Source organism: Castor canadensis, chromosome 8, assembly GCF_047511655.1.
Source record: "Castor canadensis chromosome 8, mCasCan1.hap1v2, whole genome shotgun sequence".
NCBI lineage: Eukaryota > Metazoa > Chordata > Mammalia > Rodentia > Castoridae > Castor > Castor canadensis.
In genome coordinates, this window is record NC_133393.1 from 91147101 (window position 1) to 91163716 (window position 16616).

Genomic DNA, 16616 nt, shown 5'->3' on the forward strand with positions numbered 1-16616 from the left:
GATTCATCTTTATCTCCTTTTTTGACAACTAAGGTTGTCCACTGAAGGATTCTCTTGTAGCATCTGGGAAATAGTGTCTGTGAAGAGTAGCACAAGTGGATTTGATCTTCTGTGCTCATGCCTGGGACAAAGCCCTTGTGGTCTCCTCTATCGATGTCACTGTTTAAGAAGGAAAGCCTTGAACTATTTGTGCCCTGCACAAAGGAGTAGGAAGTATGAGGCATGATGAAAGCATGTAGGTAGACTAACGGTATAACTGCATTGATGACAGAATTGTAGAGTTGAATTTAGAATGAGAAATGTATGTCGAATTCGAGTGGGACAAATTTCATTCCCTTAGGGAGAGACACTTGAACTTTCTCTCAAAATTTCAGCTGCCTCTACTGCTGCTGAATCCACCACAGCTGCTACTACTACTGCCACTACCACCACCACCACCACCACCACCACCACGACTACACCTAAACCCACCACGACCACAGCCAAAACCACAAGTAAGAACCTTTCCTCTAAATGGATCCTTTGTGTGGCTTCTGATGGTCTGGGTTCCCCAGTACCATAGTGATCTATAGTTTGTGGGACAGGGAGAGAAGCAATAAATATACTTTTGTTCTCTTCACATATTCTCTAATTCCTTGTGTTCCACAACATGCTAAAATGTCATTATTAGAGGACCCAGGAGGGTGGATTTGTAGTGTATCTATTTTAAGTCCATCATTCTTGTAATATTGGCACTTACTAAGAAAAATTTATATTTAACAAAAATTATTGGAGAGAACAAAATTTCTCTATGTAACATGGTAATTTTTTCTTTATTTTTAACTGAAAATTCTATTTCCTTTGAAATATATTCCAAAAATAGAAAATATATAATGGCTTTATGGTGGGGCCTTCTGAGGACTATAGTTTTGTATGTTACTCAGGATATTTCTGGGAATTTGAAAATTCATTCAGGATCAAGGTATATTTTTTAATTCTGGGTTCATTTCCCCTTGACCTTTGAATTAACTCCACTGATTTAGAGGCATTTGACAATTGTTAGTTCTCATTCAGATTCCAAAGAAAGAGGCCATATTCTTTATACTTTTGTGGTAAATTTTTTCATTGGTTTTTTTCTCTGGTAGATATTTTCTCATGGATACCTACCCTGGACCTGAAAAAGATTTTTGGCTAAGATTGAATAAGTTTGCCTCTTCTTGATGTGTCCTTCTAGACTGGACCAGAGCATATCTTCATTTGATTTCATTCAACTATTTACCTTTCCCACTGTATCTCCCTCATCTCTAATCAGTTTATCTTTTTTCAAATAAATAAATTGTTGTGAGCAAAATCATATATGTTTTTTCTTTCTTATCAATAAGTGGTGATTTTTCCATTGTTTAAAAATCCATTGAAGACACTGAATTTTATGTAGTGTTTCCTTGTGTTCTTATTAACTGACTTTCTACAGGTTTTACTGAGATGCTTCCATTTTATTATCTAAGACACAGAGTTTGGACATAATATTAGAGACCACAGACTTCTCTGCATGAATGCAGTAATCAAAACTTACTAGGTTTAAATGTTCAGTTTCATTTCAAGAAACTCTTCTATTAACTGACACATTTTTCATCTTATCTTCAATGACTTAGAGGTGAGGGAAAAGAAGGTATATCCTAATATCCGGAAACTGCATTTATACAACTGGTCTGTGTTCACAATTCTTAGGGCTGACTTGGTGCTCATCTAACCACTGAGGGGTTGTAATGTTGGGGTGTGATAAAATTAGATAAATGACAACAGCAAAACCAACCAACCAACCAATCAACCAAACCCCCCCACAAAGCAAAACAGAGAAAGGAAGAAATAAACAAACCATCCAATCTTCATAATTTTGTTTAAGCACAAAACAAGCTCAGTGTGAAAACCACAAAACAGCAAACACCCACCTTTCCATGCTAATGACATAACTGCTTCTTCATCTCCAATTGCATGTTTAGATTCATGTCTTTTTTTTTCAGTTTTAATTTTTTTTTAATTTTTTAATTTTATTGTTTTAGTATTCATGTGTGCTTACAAGGCTTGGGTCATTTCTCCCCCCTGCCCCCACCCCCTCCCTTACCACCCACTCTGCCCCCTTCCTCTCTCCCCACCCCCTCAATACCCAGCAGAAACTATTTTGCCCTTATCTAATTTTGTTGAAGAGTGAGTATAAGCAATAATAGGAAGGAACAAGTGTTCCAGGTTAAGATAAGGATAGCTATACAAGGAGTTGACTCACATTAATTTCCTGTACGTGTGTGTTGCCTTCTAGGTTAATTCTTTTTGATCTAAACTTTTCTCTAGTTCCTGGTCCCCTTTTCCTATTGGCCTCAGTTGCTTTTAAGGTATCTGCTTTAATTTCTCTGAATTAAGGGCAACAAATGCTAGCTAATTTTTTTAGGTGTCTTACTTATCCTCACACCTCCCTTGTATGCTCTCACTTTTATCATGAGCTGAAAGTCCAATCCCATTGTTGTGTTTGCCCTTGATCTAACGTCCACATATGAGGGAGAACATACGATTTTTGGTCTTTTGGGCCAGGCTAACCTCATTCAGAGTGATGTTCTCCAATTCCATCCATTTACCAGCGAATGATAACATTTCATTCTTCTTCATGGCTGCATAAAATTCCATTGTGTATAGATACCACATTTTCTTAATCCATTCGTCAGTGGTGGGGCATCTTGGCTGTTTCACAACTTGGCTATTGTGAATAGTGCTGCAATAAACATGGGTGTGCAGGTGCCTCTGGAGTAACCTGTGTCACAGTCTTTTGGGTATATCCACAAGAGTGGTATTGCTGGATCAAATGGAAGATCAATGTTTAGCTTTTTGAGTAGCCTCCAAATTTTTTTCCAGAGTGGTTGTACTAGTTTACATTCCCACCAACAGTGTATGAGGGTTCCTTTTTCCCCGCATCCTCACCAACACCTGTTGTTAGTGGTGTTGCTAATGATGGCTATTCTAACAGGGGTGAGGTGGAATCTTAGTGTGGTTTTAATTTGCATTTCCTTTATTGCTAGAGACGGTGAGCATTTTTCATGTGAGCATTTTTTCATGTGTTTTTTGGCCATTTGAATGTCTTCTTTTGAGAAAATTCTGTTTAGTTCACTTGCCCATTTCTTTATTGGTTCATTAGTTTTTTAAGTTCCCTATATATTCTGTTTATCAGTCCTTTGTCTAATGTGTAGCTGGCAAATATTTTCTCCCACTCTGTGGGTGTTCTCTTCAGTTTAGAGACCATTTCTTTTGATGAACAGAAGCTTTTCAGTTTTATGAGGTCCCATTTATCTATGCTATCTCTTAGTTGCTGTGCTACTGGGGTTCCATTAAGAAAGTTCTTACCTATACCTACTAATTCCAGAGTATTTCCTATTCTTTCCTGTATCAACTTTAGTTTGTGGTCTGATATTTAGATCTTTGATCCATTTTGAGTTAATCTTGGTATAGGGTGATATACATGGATCTAGTTTCAGTTTTTTGCAGACTGGAACCAGTTTTCCCAGCAGTTTTTGATGAAGAGGCTGCTATTTCTCCTTCATATATTTTTAGCTCCTTGTCAAAGACAAATTGGTTATAGCTGTGTGGCTTCATATCTGGGTCCTCTATTCTGTTCCACTGGTCTTCATGTCTGTTTTTGTACCACTGCCATGCTGTTTTTATTGTAATTGCTTTGTAATATAGTTTGAAGTCAGGTTCGTGATACCTCCAACATTGTTCTTTTGACTGAGTATTGCCTTGGCTATTCGTGGCCTCTTGTGTTTCCATACAAATTTCACGGTAGATTTTTCAATCTCTTTAATGAATGTCATTGGAATTTTGATGGGAATTGCATTAAACATGTAGATTACTTTTGGGAGTATAGACATTTTTACTATGTTGATTCTACCAATCCATGAACATGGGAGATCTCTCCACTTTCTATAGTCTTCCTCAATCTCTTTCTTCAGAATTTATAGTTTTCCTTGTAGAGGTCATTCACATCTTTTGTTAGGATTACACCTAGGTATTTGATTTTTTTTGAGGCTATTGTAAATGGAATTGTTTTCATACATTCTTTTTCAGTTTGCTCATTGTTAGTGTATAGAAATGCTAATGATTTTTCTATGTTGATTTTATATCCTGCTACCTTGCTGTGGCTATTGATGATGTCTAGAAGCTTCTGAGTAGTTTTTTGGGTCTTTAAGGTATAAGATCATGTTGTCTGCAAATAGGGATATTTTGACAGTTTCTTTACCTATTTGTATTCCTTTTATTCCTTCTTCTTGCCTAATTGCTCTGGCTAGGAATTCCAGTACTACTATGTTGAATAGGAGTGGAGATAGTGGGCATCCTTGTCTGGTTCCTGATTTTAGAGGGAATGGTTTCAGTTTTTCTCCGTTAAGTATAATGCTGGTGTAGGTTTGTCATATATAGCTTTTATAATGTTGAGGTACTTTCCTTCTATTCCTAGTTTTCTTACAGCTTTTATCATGAAATGGTGTTGGATCTTATCAAAGGCTTTTTCTGCATCTATTGAGATGATCAAGTGGTTTTTGTCTTTGCTTCTGTTAATGTGGTTTATTACGTTTATTGATTTTCGTATGTTGAACCACCCCTGCATCCCTGGGATGAAGCCTCCTTGGTCGTGGTGAATAATCTTTTTGATGTGTTGTTTGCCATTATTTTGTTGAGGATTTTTGCATCAATGTTCATTAAGGAGATTGGCCTCTAGTTCTCCTTTTTGGAGGTGTCTTTGCCTGGTTTTGGGATAAGTGTAATACTGGCTTCATAAAATGTGTTTGGTAGTTTTTCTTCCCTTTCTATTTCGTGGAACAGTTTAAGGAGGGGTGGTATCAGTTCTTCTTTAAAGGTCTGATAGAATTCAGCAGATAATCCATCAGGTCCTGGAGTTTTTTTTGGGGAGACTCTTGATTGCTTTTTCAATTTCATTTTGTGTTATAGATCCATTCAGGTGATTAATTTCCTCTTGGTTCAGTCTTGGTTGATCATATGTATCTAGAAATCTGTCCATTTCATTAAGATTTTCAAATTTATTTGAATATAGGTCTCTGATGATTTCCTGTACTTCCATGGTGTTTGTTGTTATCTCCCCTTCTGCATTCCTGATTCTGCTAATTTGGGTTTTTTTCTCTTGTCATTTTAGTCATGTTTGCCACGGGTCTATCGATCTTGTTTATTTTTTCAAAGAACCAACTTTTTGTTTCATTAATTCTTTGTATGGTTTTTTTGGTTTCTATTTTGTTGATTTCGGCTCTTAGTTTTATGATTTCTCTCCTTCTATTTGTTTTGGGATTTGCTTGTTCTTGTTTTTCTAGGAGTTTGAGATGTATCATTAGGTCATTGATTTGGGATCTTTCAGTCTTTTTAATATATGCACTCATGGCTATAAACTTTCCTTGCAGGACTGCCTTAGCTGTGTCCCATAGGTTCCAGTAGGTTGTGTTTTCATTTTCATTGAGTTCGAAGAAATTTTAATTTCCTCTTTTATTTCATCGATGGTCCATTGTTCATTGAGTAATGAGTTATTTAGTTTCTAGCTGTTTGCATGTTTTTTGTCTTTACTTTTGTTGTTGAGTTCTACTTTTACTGCATTGTGATCAGATAATATGCATGATATAATTTCTATTTTCTTATATTTGCTGAGAAATGCTTTGTGTCCTAGGATAGGATCTATTTTGGAGAAGGTTCCATGGGCTCCTGCGAAGAATGTTTATTGTGTAGAAGTTGGATGAAATGTTCTGTAGACATCAACTAGGTCCATTTGATCTATTGTATATTTTAGATCATGGATTTCTTTATTGATTTTTTGTTTGGATGACCAATCTATTGATGGTAATGGGGTGTGAAAGTCTCCCACAACCACTGTGTTGGCGTTAATATATGCTTTTAGGTCTTTCAGGGTATGTTTGATGAAATTGGGTGCATTGACATTGGGTGCATACAAGTTGATGACTATTATTTCCTTTTGGTCTATTTCCCCTTTTATTAGTATGGAATGTCCTTTATCTCGTTTGATCAATGTAGGTTTGAAGTCTACTTTGTCAGAAATAAGTATTGCTACTCCTGCTTGTTTTCAGGGGCCATTGGCTTAGTAAATCTTCTTCCAGCCATTCATCCTAAGGCCATGCTTATTTCTGTCGGTGAGATGGGTCCCTTGTAAGCAACAAATTGTTGGATCTTCCCTTTTAATCCATTTCATCAAGCGGTGCCTTTTGATGGGTGAATTAAGTCTGTTAACGTTAAGTGTTAGTATTGATAAGTATGTGGTGATTCTTGTCATTTAGTTGTCTTAGTTGTTTGAAGGTTTGATTGTGTGTACCTAAGTTGAGGTTACCCTCTACTGTCTTGCTTTTTCTTTTCCTGTGGTTTAGTGCTTCCTGTCTTTTCATGGTTAAGTTGGGTGTCACTTTCTGTGTGCAGAATCCCTTGAAGAATCCTTTGTAGTGGTGGCTTTGTGGTCACATATTGTTTTAGTTTCTGCTTATCATGGAAGACTTTTATTGTTCCATCTATTTTGAATGATAGTTTTGCTGGGTAGAGTATCCTGGGGTTGAAGTTATTTTCATTCAGTGCCCAGAAGATCTCACCCCACGCTCTTCTTGCTTTTAATGTTTCTGTTGAGAAGTCTGCTGTGATTTTGATGGGTTCACCTTTGTATGTTACTTGTTTTTTCTCTCCTACAGCCTTCAATATTCTTTCCCTAGTTTCTGAACTTGATGTTTTAATGATGATATGTTGTAGGGTAGTTCTATTTTGATCTGGCCTGTTTGGTGTCCTGTTGGCCTCTTGCATCTGTATGGGTATATCTTTCTCTAGATTTGGGAAATTTTCCATTATTATTTTGTTGAATATACTACGCATTCCCTTTGCTTGCACCTCTTCTCCTTCTTTGATGCCCATGAATCTCAAGTTTGGTCTTTTGATGGAATCGGTGAGTTCTTGCATTTTCTTTTCACAGGTCTTGAGTTGTTTAATTAATAGTTCTTTGGTTTTTCCTTTAATTACCATTTCATCTTCAAGTTCTGAGATTCTGTCTTCTGTTTGTTCTATTCTGCTGGATTGGCCTTCCGTTTTGTTTTTCAGTTCTGTTTCGTTCTTTTTTCTGAGGTTTTCCATATCCTGAGTGGTTTCCTCTTTAATGTTGCCTATTTTTGTCCTGAGTTCTTTTTTCTGTTAATGCATCGTGTCCTCTCTTTCACTTTGGTGTTTATACAGTGCTTCTATGGTTTTCTTTATTTCTTCTTTTGCTTTTTCAAATTCTCTATTTTTGTTGTCTTGGAATTTTTGAGTGTCTCCTGTACATTTTGGTTTACCCTATCCAGAATCATCTCTATAAAATTCTCATTGAGTACCTGTAGTATGTCTTCTTTTAAATTATTCTTGTGGACTTCATTGGGTTCTTTGGCTTAGTTTATCTTCATTTTGTTGGAATCTGGATCTGACTATCTGTTTTCTTCATTCCCCTGTTGTTCCTGAACTAATTTTTTGCTGTGGGGAAACTGGTTTCCCTGTTTTTTCTGTCTTCCCTTCATTGTCTTTGGTGTTGTTACTGTCCCTGTACTGTGTGCAATTAAGTATTTTCTAGCTTGTGAGAATAACAATGGTATATTTAGAATGGAAGGGTTAGCGGAGATGGAAAGCAAGAAGTTAAAGAAAAGGGAAAAACAAATAAACAGGCACGAAGGAGCAAACAGAACAAGGAATCAGACAAGAAAGTTTCAAAGGTATAAACAGGGAGCATTAGTGTACTAATCGACAGTAAGCTGAACGGGCATTAGAGAGACAGAGAGAGGAGTGAAAATAAAAAATAAAAAAAGGTAAGAATAAAAATGAAAAATAAGTAAGTGAATGAAATATGTATATATTAAAATAAAATAAAATAAAATGAAAAATTGAAAATTAAAAAAAAACCCAAGAAACCAAAAAACCAAAAAACCTCCAAGTTCAAATGCAATGAAGTTTCATTCTTAATAATTTGGGTGTCTGTCTCAGTCTCCAATCCTGGAGATGGTGCCTCAAATGTTGTTTTGCAGTTGTCTCATCAAAGTGGGGGCATAAAGTAGAACAAAGCTACACACACACACACACACACACACACACACACACAAACCCCACCACGTGTCCCAAGTTCAAATGCTATACAGTTTCAGTAAGTTTTTCAGCATGCAGGTGTAATTCGGTTGTTCTCTCATCAAAGGTATGGAGAAAAAGAGAAAAAAAAGAACAAAAACCAAAAAAAGATTCTGGAGACAGTTCTGAGAATGGTATCTGTGGCTGTGGCTTGCCTGCCTGGTGCTGTCAGCCTGTTGTTGCTGGCCATATTATTTATGCAGATTTCTGGGGTGAGCTTAGCACTCACCTGGCCCTGCAGGCTTTGTTTACTCAGACTTCTCCTGTGCGTGAGCCTCTGCTACAAGATTTCCCCTTTCCAAGCACACTGGTGAAGGTGACACTGCACCCGCATTCTCAGGCCTGCGTGTTTATTTACAGTTCATGTGGGAAGTGGGTCTTCCCTCCTCTCCTGTGGAGTTTTCCTCCGTCCGCTACTCTCATAAGCTTTCCCCCTCCTGTTTGCTGGGCGCGTGCCCCTGCTCCTGACAGAGCCTCTCCTGCCCACCTGGCTTGTTTATTTACAGTTCCGGGAAGGATTCCCTTCCCCCAATCTCCGGTGCTCAGTGTGCCCCACCCTCTTTCCCGCATGTCTTTAATGTTCTTATTGCTTATTTTCAGTTTCTCTTTTTTCCCTGTGTGGAGGTCGGTCTGTCCAGGGGCTATGCTGCTCTGGCCCAGGCTTGTCTGTGGGAGTATTGCGGTACCGTGAAGCTCACCTTGTCCGCATCTTCCCAAGCTGTCTGGGCACGGGTGTCTGGCGTCCTGGGCGCCTTCCTTGTTTCTTTGGTTAATGTGAAGTTGAGAATCTCTGCACCGGCTGGAGGTGTGGATGGGTCAAAGTTTTGCCTCTTCTTGGTGATTTTGCCTGCAAAGTGTGTCTCCAACGTCTCTCCATGTTTTCATTATAGGAGGCTCCCTTTCTGCTTCCTCCCTCTCGCTGCCATCTTGGAATCCCACGTCTTTTTTTTTAAGGTTTATAAAATCCCCATTATTTGCATTGTTTATATACCCAAGAAGTATCGAATACATAGAAACAACCCCGATTCCCTGAGAGTTATTCTAAATCTCCAGACTCAACCACAAGTTTGATATTAAGTGCTTTCTAATAGCTCATCACTAAGATAATCTTCTGCAGTTTCCTATGGGGTATGTTTTCCTGACTGTTTTTGGCTTTGTTTTTCAGATTGTGTTTGGCTGATGGATTTGACACAAAATGCATAACTGGGATGGCCAATGTATATATAAACATGATGTGGTTCCTTATTTTACTGATTTATTTTTGTGATACTTAGTTCAAACTCAGGGCTTTACACTTGCTAGGCAAGCCCTCTACCACTTGAGCCATGCTCCCAGCCCTTTATGCACCACTGGGGTTTGAACTCATGGCCTCACTGTTGTTAGGTATGCATTCTTACCACTTGAGCCACTCTACCATCCCCTAGCCCTTTTTGATTTATTTATTTTTTCAGACAAGTGCACATACTTTTTCCTGGGCCAAACTTGGACCTTGATTCTCTTACCTATGCTTAGAGTGGAGCTAAGATTACAAGTGTGCATCACCATGCTTGGTTCTCTTTTTTATTGTTTATTCATATGTCCATACATTGTTTGGACCATATCTCCCCCCTGCCCCTTCTGTCTCCCTCCTACCCCTTCACTTCCATGCAGAACCTGTTCTGCCCTCTTCTCCAATTTTTTTTAAAGAGAAGACATAAGTGATAGTAAGAAAGACATAGTGTTTTTGCTAGTTTGCGATAAAGATAGCTATATAGAGAGTTTCTTAGCATTGCTTTCATGCACATGTGTATTACAACCCAAATTGATTCATCTCTACCAGACCTCTTCACTACTTCCTGGTCACCTTCCCATAGTGGCCTCTGTCAGTTTAAGATTATTTTATTCTCTCTTCTACAGTGGGCACATCAAACACTTTCAAGTTTTGGGTTTCCTACCTTTCCCTATTCCTCCTGTATGTGCTCTCTCCTTAGTGTGTGACCCATGTCTAATAATATAACTGCATTTGTTTATTTTTTGAGCTGAATATATTCTGGGTATCAGTCCTTTGTCTGATGTATAGCTAGCAAATATTTTCTCTCATTCTGTGGGTGGTCTCTTCAGTTTAGAGACCATTTCTTTTGTTGTGCAGAAGCTTTTTAATTTTACATAGTCCCATTTGTCCATCCTTTCTCTTAGTTGCTGGGCTGCTGGAGTTCTACTGAGGAAGTCCTTGCCTATATCTATTGCTTCCAGAGTATTCTTTTTTCTGTACAAAGTTCAGAGTTTTGGTTCTGATATTAAGGTCCTTGATCCATTTTGTGTTGATAGTAGTACAGGGTGATAGACATGGATCTAGTTTCAGTTTTCTGCAGGCAGATAACCACTTTTCCCAGCAACATTTGTTGAAGAGGCCATCTACTTTCCATTGTATGTTTTGTCAAAAATAAGGTAGGCAGATTCCAAGATGGCGGCTAGAGGTAGGAAGCAGAAAGCGAGCCTCCTATAGTGAAATCTTGGAGAGACGCTGGAGACACACTTTGCAGGCATAATCACCGAGAAAAGGCATAACTTTGACTCCTCCACATCTCCAGCCGGCGCAGAGAATCTCCACTTCACGTTAAACGGAGAACCGAGGAGGCCCCCGGGCCGCCAGTGGCCGGCGCCCATACGGCTTGGGAAGACGCGGACCAGGTGAGCTTCACGGTACCGCGGTTCCCCCACAGACAAGCCTGGGACAGAGCAGCATAGCCCCCTGGACAGACTGACCTCCACCCGGGAAAAAAAGAGAAACTGAGTACTAAGCAATAAGAACAGTTAAGACACGCTGGAAAGAGGGTGGGGCGCCCTGAGCGCTGAAGATTGGGGGAAGGGAACCCTTCCCGGGACTGTAAATAAACGAGCCGGGCGGGCCGGAGAGCCTCTGGCGGGAGCGGGCGCGCCAGCAACCAGGAGCGGGGACGCTTGTGAGAGGAGGGAAGACCCACTTCCCACGTGAACTGTAAATAAACACGCAGGCCTGACAACGCGGGGCAGTGTCGCCTTTCCCAGTGCTTGGAAAGGGAAAAGCCTGTAGCAGAGGCCCCCCTCCCCCGCACAGGAGAACTCTGAGCAAACAAAGCCTGTGGGACCAGGTGAGCGCTAGCTCACCCCAGAGATCTGCATAAATAATGCCGCCAGCTACAGGCTGAGAGCAGCAGGCAGGCAAGCCACAGTTGCAGATACCACTCTCAGAACTGCCTCCAGACGCTTTTTTTTCTTTTTCTCCCTACCTTTGATGAGAGAACAACCGAATTACACCTGCAAGCCGAAAAACTTACTGAAACTATTGCATTTGAACTGGGGCCACTTGGTGGGGTTTTTTTTTTTATTTTTTCTTCTGTGTGTGTGTGAGTGTAGTTTTGTTCTACTTTAAGCATCCCCTTTGATGAGACAACTACAGAACAACATCTGAGGCACCAACTCCAGGACTGGAGATTAAGACGGACATCCAAATTATTAAGACTGAAATTGCATTGCATATAAACTTGGAAGTTTTTTGGTTTTTTTTTTTTTTTTAATTTCCTATTTTCCATTTTATTTTAATTCATTTTTATAAATAGATATTACTTTCATATACTTATTTTTTATTTTTTTATCTTTGATTTTCAATCCTCTCTCTGTCTCTCTATTGTCTGTTCAGCTTACTGTCGATTAGTACACTAACACTCCCTGTTTATACCTTTGAAACTCTCTTGTCTGATACCTTGTTCTGCTTTCTCCCTCTTGTCTCTATATTTGTTTTCCCCTTTTCTTTAACTTCTTGTTTTCCATCCCAGCTCACTCTTCCGTTCTCAATATTACCATTGTTATTATTACAAGCTAGAAAATACTTAATTACACACAGTACAGGGACAGTAACAACACCAAGGACAATGACAGGAAGACAGAAAAAACAAGGAAACCAGTTTCCCCACAGCAAAAAATTAGTACAGGAACCAGAGGGGAATGAAGAGAACAGAAACTCAGAGCCAGACTCCAACAAAATGAAGATAAACTATGCCAAAGGACCCAATGAAGCCTACAAGAATAATTTAAAAGAAGACATACTACAAGTACTCAATGAGAATTTTATAGAGATGATACTGGATAGGGTCAACCAAAATGTACAGGAGACACTCAAGAAATTCCAAGACAATAAAAATAGAGAATTTGAAAAAGCAAAAGAAGAAATAAAGGAAACCATAGAAGCACTGTATAAACACCAAAGTGAAAGAGAGAACACAATGAATAAATGGATAAATGAACTCAGGACAAAAATAGACAACAATAAAGAAGAAAACAGCCAGGATATGGAAAACCTCAGAAAAAAGAACGAAACAGAACTGCAAAACAAAACGGAAAGCCAATCCAGCAGAATAGAACAAACAGAAGACAGAATCTCAGAACTTGAAGATGAAATGGTAATTAAAGGAAAAACCGAAGAACTATTAATTAAACAACTCAAGACCTGTGAAAAGAAAATGCAAGAACTCACCGACTCCATCAAAAGACCAAACTTGAGAATCATGGGCATCGAAGAAGGAGAAGAGGTGCAAGCGAAGGGAATGCGTAATATATTCAACAAAATAATAATGGAAAATTTCCCAAATCTAGAGAAAGATATTCCCATACAAATGCAAGAGGCCTCCAGGACACCAAACAGACCAGATCAAAATAGAACTACTCCACGACATATCATCATTAAAACAACAAGTTCAGAAACTAAGGAAAGAATATTGAAGGCTGCAAGAGAGAAAAAACAAGTAACATACAAAGGTAAACCCATCAAAATCACAGCAGACTTCTCAACAGAAACATTAAAAGCAAGAAGAGCGTGGGGTGAGATCTTCCGGGCACTGAATGAAAATAACTTCAACCCCAGGATACTCTACCCAGCAAAGCTATCATTCAAAATAGATGGAGCAATAAAAGTCTTCCATGATAAGCAGAAACTAAAACAATATGTGACCACAAAGCCACCATTACAAAAGATTCTGCAAGGGATCCTGCACACAGAAAGTGACACCCAACTTAACCATGAAAAGGCAGGCAGCACCAAACCACAGGATAAGAAAAAGCAAGACAGTAGAGAGTAACATCAAGTTAGGTACACACAATCAAACCTTCAAACAACTAAGATAACTAAATGGCAGGAATCACCACATACCTATCAGTACTAACACTTAATGTCAATGGACTTAATTCACCCATCAAAAGACACCGTTTGACAAAATGGATTAAAAAAGAAGATCCAACAATTTGTTGCTTACAGGAGACTCATCTCACCGACAGAAATAAGCATATGCTTAGGATGAAAGGCTGGAAGAAGATTTACCAAGCTAATGGCCCCCGAAAACAAGCAGGAGTAGCAATACTTATCTCTGACAAAGTAGACTTCAAACCTACATTGATCAAACGAGACAAAGAAGGACATTCCATACTAATAAAAGGGGAAATAGACCAAAAGGAAATAATAATCATCAATCTGTACGCACCCAATGTCAACGCACCCAATTTCATCAAACATACCCTAAAAGACCTAAAAGCATATATAAACGCCAACACAGTGGTTGTGGGAGACTTTAACACTCCATTATCATCAATAGATAGGTCATCCAAACAAAAACTCAATAAAGAAATCCAAGATCTAAAATATGCAATAGATCAAGTGGACCTAGTAGATGTCTATAGAACATTTCATCCAACCTCTACACAATATACATTCTTCTCAGCAGCCCATGGAACCTTCTCCAAAATAGATCATATCCTAGGGCACAAAGCAAGCCTCAGCAAATATAAGAAAATAGAAATAATACCGTGCATACTATCTGACCACAATGCAGTAAAAGTAGAACTCAACAACAAAAGTAAAGACAAAAAACATGCAAACAGCTGGAAACTAAATAACTCATTACTTAATGAAGAATGGATCATCGATGCAATAAAAGAGGAAATTAAAAAGTTCCTAGAAGTCAATGAAAATGAAAACACAACCTACCGGAACCTATGGGACACAGCTAAGGCAGTCTTGAGAGGAAAGTTTATAGCCATGAGTGCATATATTAAAAAGATTGAAAGATCCCAAATCAATGACCTAATGATACATCTCAAACTCCTAGAAAAACAAGAACAAGCAAATCCCAAAACAAATAGAAGGAGAGAAATAATAAAAATAAGAGCTGAAATCAACGAAATAGAAACCAAAAAAACCATACAAAGAATTAATGAAACAAAAAGTTGGTTCTTTGAAAAAATAAACAAGATCGATAGACCCCTGGCAAACCTGACTAAAATGAGGAGAGAAAAAACCCAAATTAGTAGAATCAGGAATGCAAAAGGGGAGATAACAACAAACACCATGGAAATCCAGGAAATCATCAGAGACTACTTTGAGAACCTATATTCAAATAAATTTGAAAATCTAAAAGAAATGGACAGATTTCTAGATACATATGATCATCCAAAACTGAACCAAGAGGAAATTAATCACCTGAATAGACCTATAACACAAAATGAAATTGAAGCAGCAATCAAGAGTCTCCCCAAAAAGAAAAGTCCAGGACCTGATGGATTCTCTGCTGAATTCTATCAGACCTTTAAAGAAGAACTGATACCAACCCTCCTTAAACTGTTCCATGAAATAGAAAGGGAAGGAAAACTGCCAAACACATTTTATGAAGCCACTATTACACTTATCCCAAAACCAGGCAAAGACACCTCCAAAAAGGAGAACTATAGGCCAATCTCCTTAATGAACATTGATGCAAAAATCCTCAACAAAATAATGGCAAACCGAATTCAGCAACACATCAAAAAGATTATCCACCACGACCAGGTAGGCTTCATCCCAGGGATGCAGGGGTGGTTCAACATACGAAAATCAATAAACGTAATAAACCACATTAACAGAAGCAAAGACAAAAACCACTTGATCATCTCAATAGACGCAGAAAAAGCCTTTGATAAGATCCAACATCATTTCATGATAAAAGCTCTAAGAAAACTAGGAATAGAAGGAAAGTTCCTCAACATTATAAAAGCTATATATGACAAACCTACAGCCAGCATTATACTTAACGGAGAAAAATTAAAACCGTTCCCTCTAAAATCAGGAACCAGACAAGGATGCCCACTATCTCCACTCCTATTCAACATAGTACTGGAATTACTAGCCAGAGCAATTAGGCAAGAAGAAGGAATAAAAGGAATACAAATAGGTAAAGAAACTGTCAAAATATCCCTATTTGCAGACGACATGATCCTATACCTTAAAGACCCAAAAAACTCTACTCAGAAGCTTCTAGACATCATCAATAGCTATAGCAAAGTAGCAGGATATAAAATCAACATAGAAAAATCATTAGCATTTCTATACACTAACAATGAGCAAACGGAAAAAGAATGTATGAAAACAATTCCATTTACAATAGCCTCAAAAAAAATCAAATACCTAGGTGTAAACCTAACAAAAGATGTGAAAGACCTCTACAAGGAAAACTATACACTTCTGAAGAAAGAGATTGAGGAAGACTATAGAAAGTGGAGAGATCTCCCATGCTCATGGATTGGTAGAATCAACATAGTAAAAATGTCGATACTCCCCAAAGTAATCTACATGTTTAATGCAATTCCCATCAAAATTCCAATGACATTCATTAAAGAGATTGAAAAATCTACTGTGAAATTTATATGGAAACACAAGAGGCCACGAATAGCCAAGGCAATACTCAGTCAAAAGAACAATGCAGGAGGTATCACAATACCTGACTTCAAACTATATTACAAAGCAATAACAATAAAAACAGCATGGTACTGGCACAAAAACAGACATGAAGACCAGTGGAACAGAATAGAGGATCCAGATATGAAGCCACACAACTATGAGCAACTTATCTTTGACAAAGGAGCTAAAAATATACGATGGAGAAATAGCAGCCTCTTCAACAAAAACTGCTGGGAACAATGGTTAGCAGTCTGCAAAAAACTGAAACTAGATCCATGTATATCACCCTATACCAAGATTAACTCAAAATGGATCAAGGATCTTAATATCAGACCCCAAACTCTTAAGTTGATACAAGAAAGAGTAGGAAATACTCTGGAGTTAGTAGGTATAGGTAAAAACTTTCTCAATGAAACCCCAGCAGCACAGCAACTAAGAGATAGCATAGATAAATGGGACCTCATAAAACTAAAAAGCTTCTGTTCATCAAAAGAAATGGTCTCTAAACTGAAGAGAACACCCACAGAGTGGGAGAAAATATTTGCCAATTATACATCAGACAAAGGACTGATAACCAGAATATACAGGGAACTTAAAAAACTAAATTCTCCCAAAACTAATGAACCAATAAAGAAATGGGCATGTGAACTAAACAGAACTTTCTCAAAAGAAGAAATTCAAATGGCCAGAAAACACATGAAAAAATGCTCACCATCTCTAGCAATAAAGGAAATGCAAATTA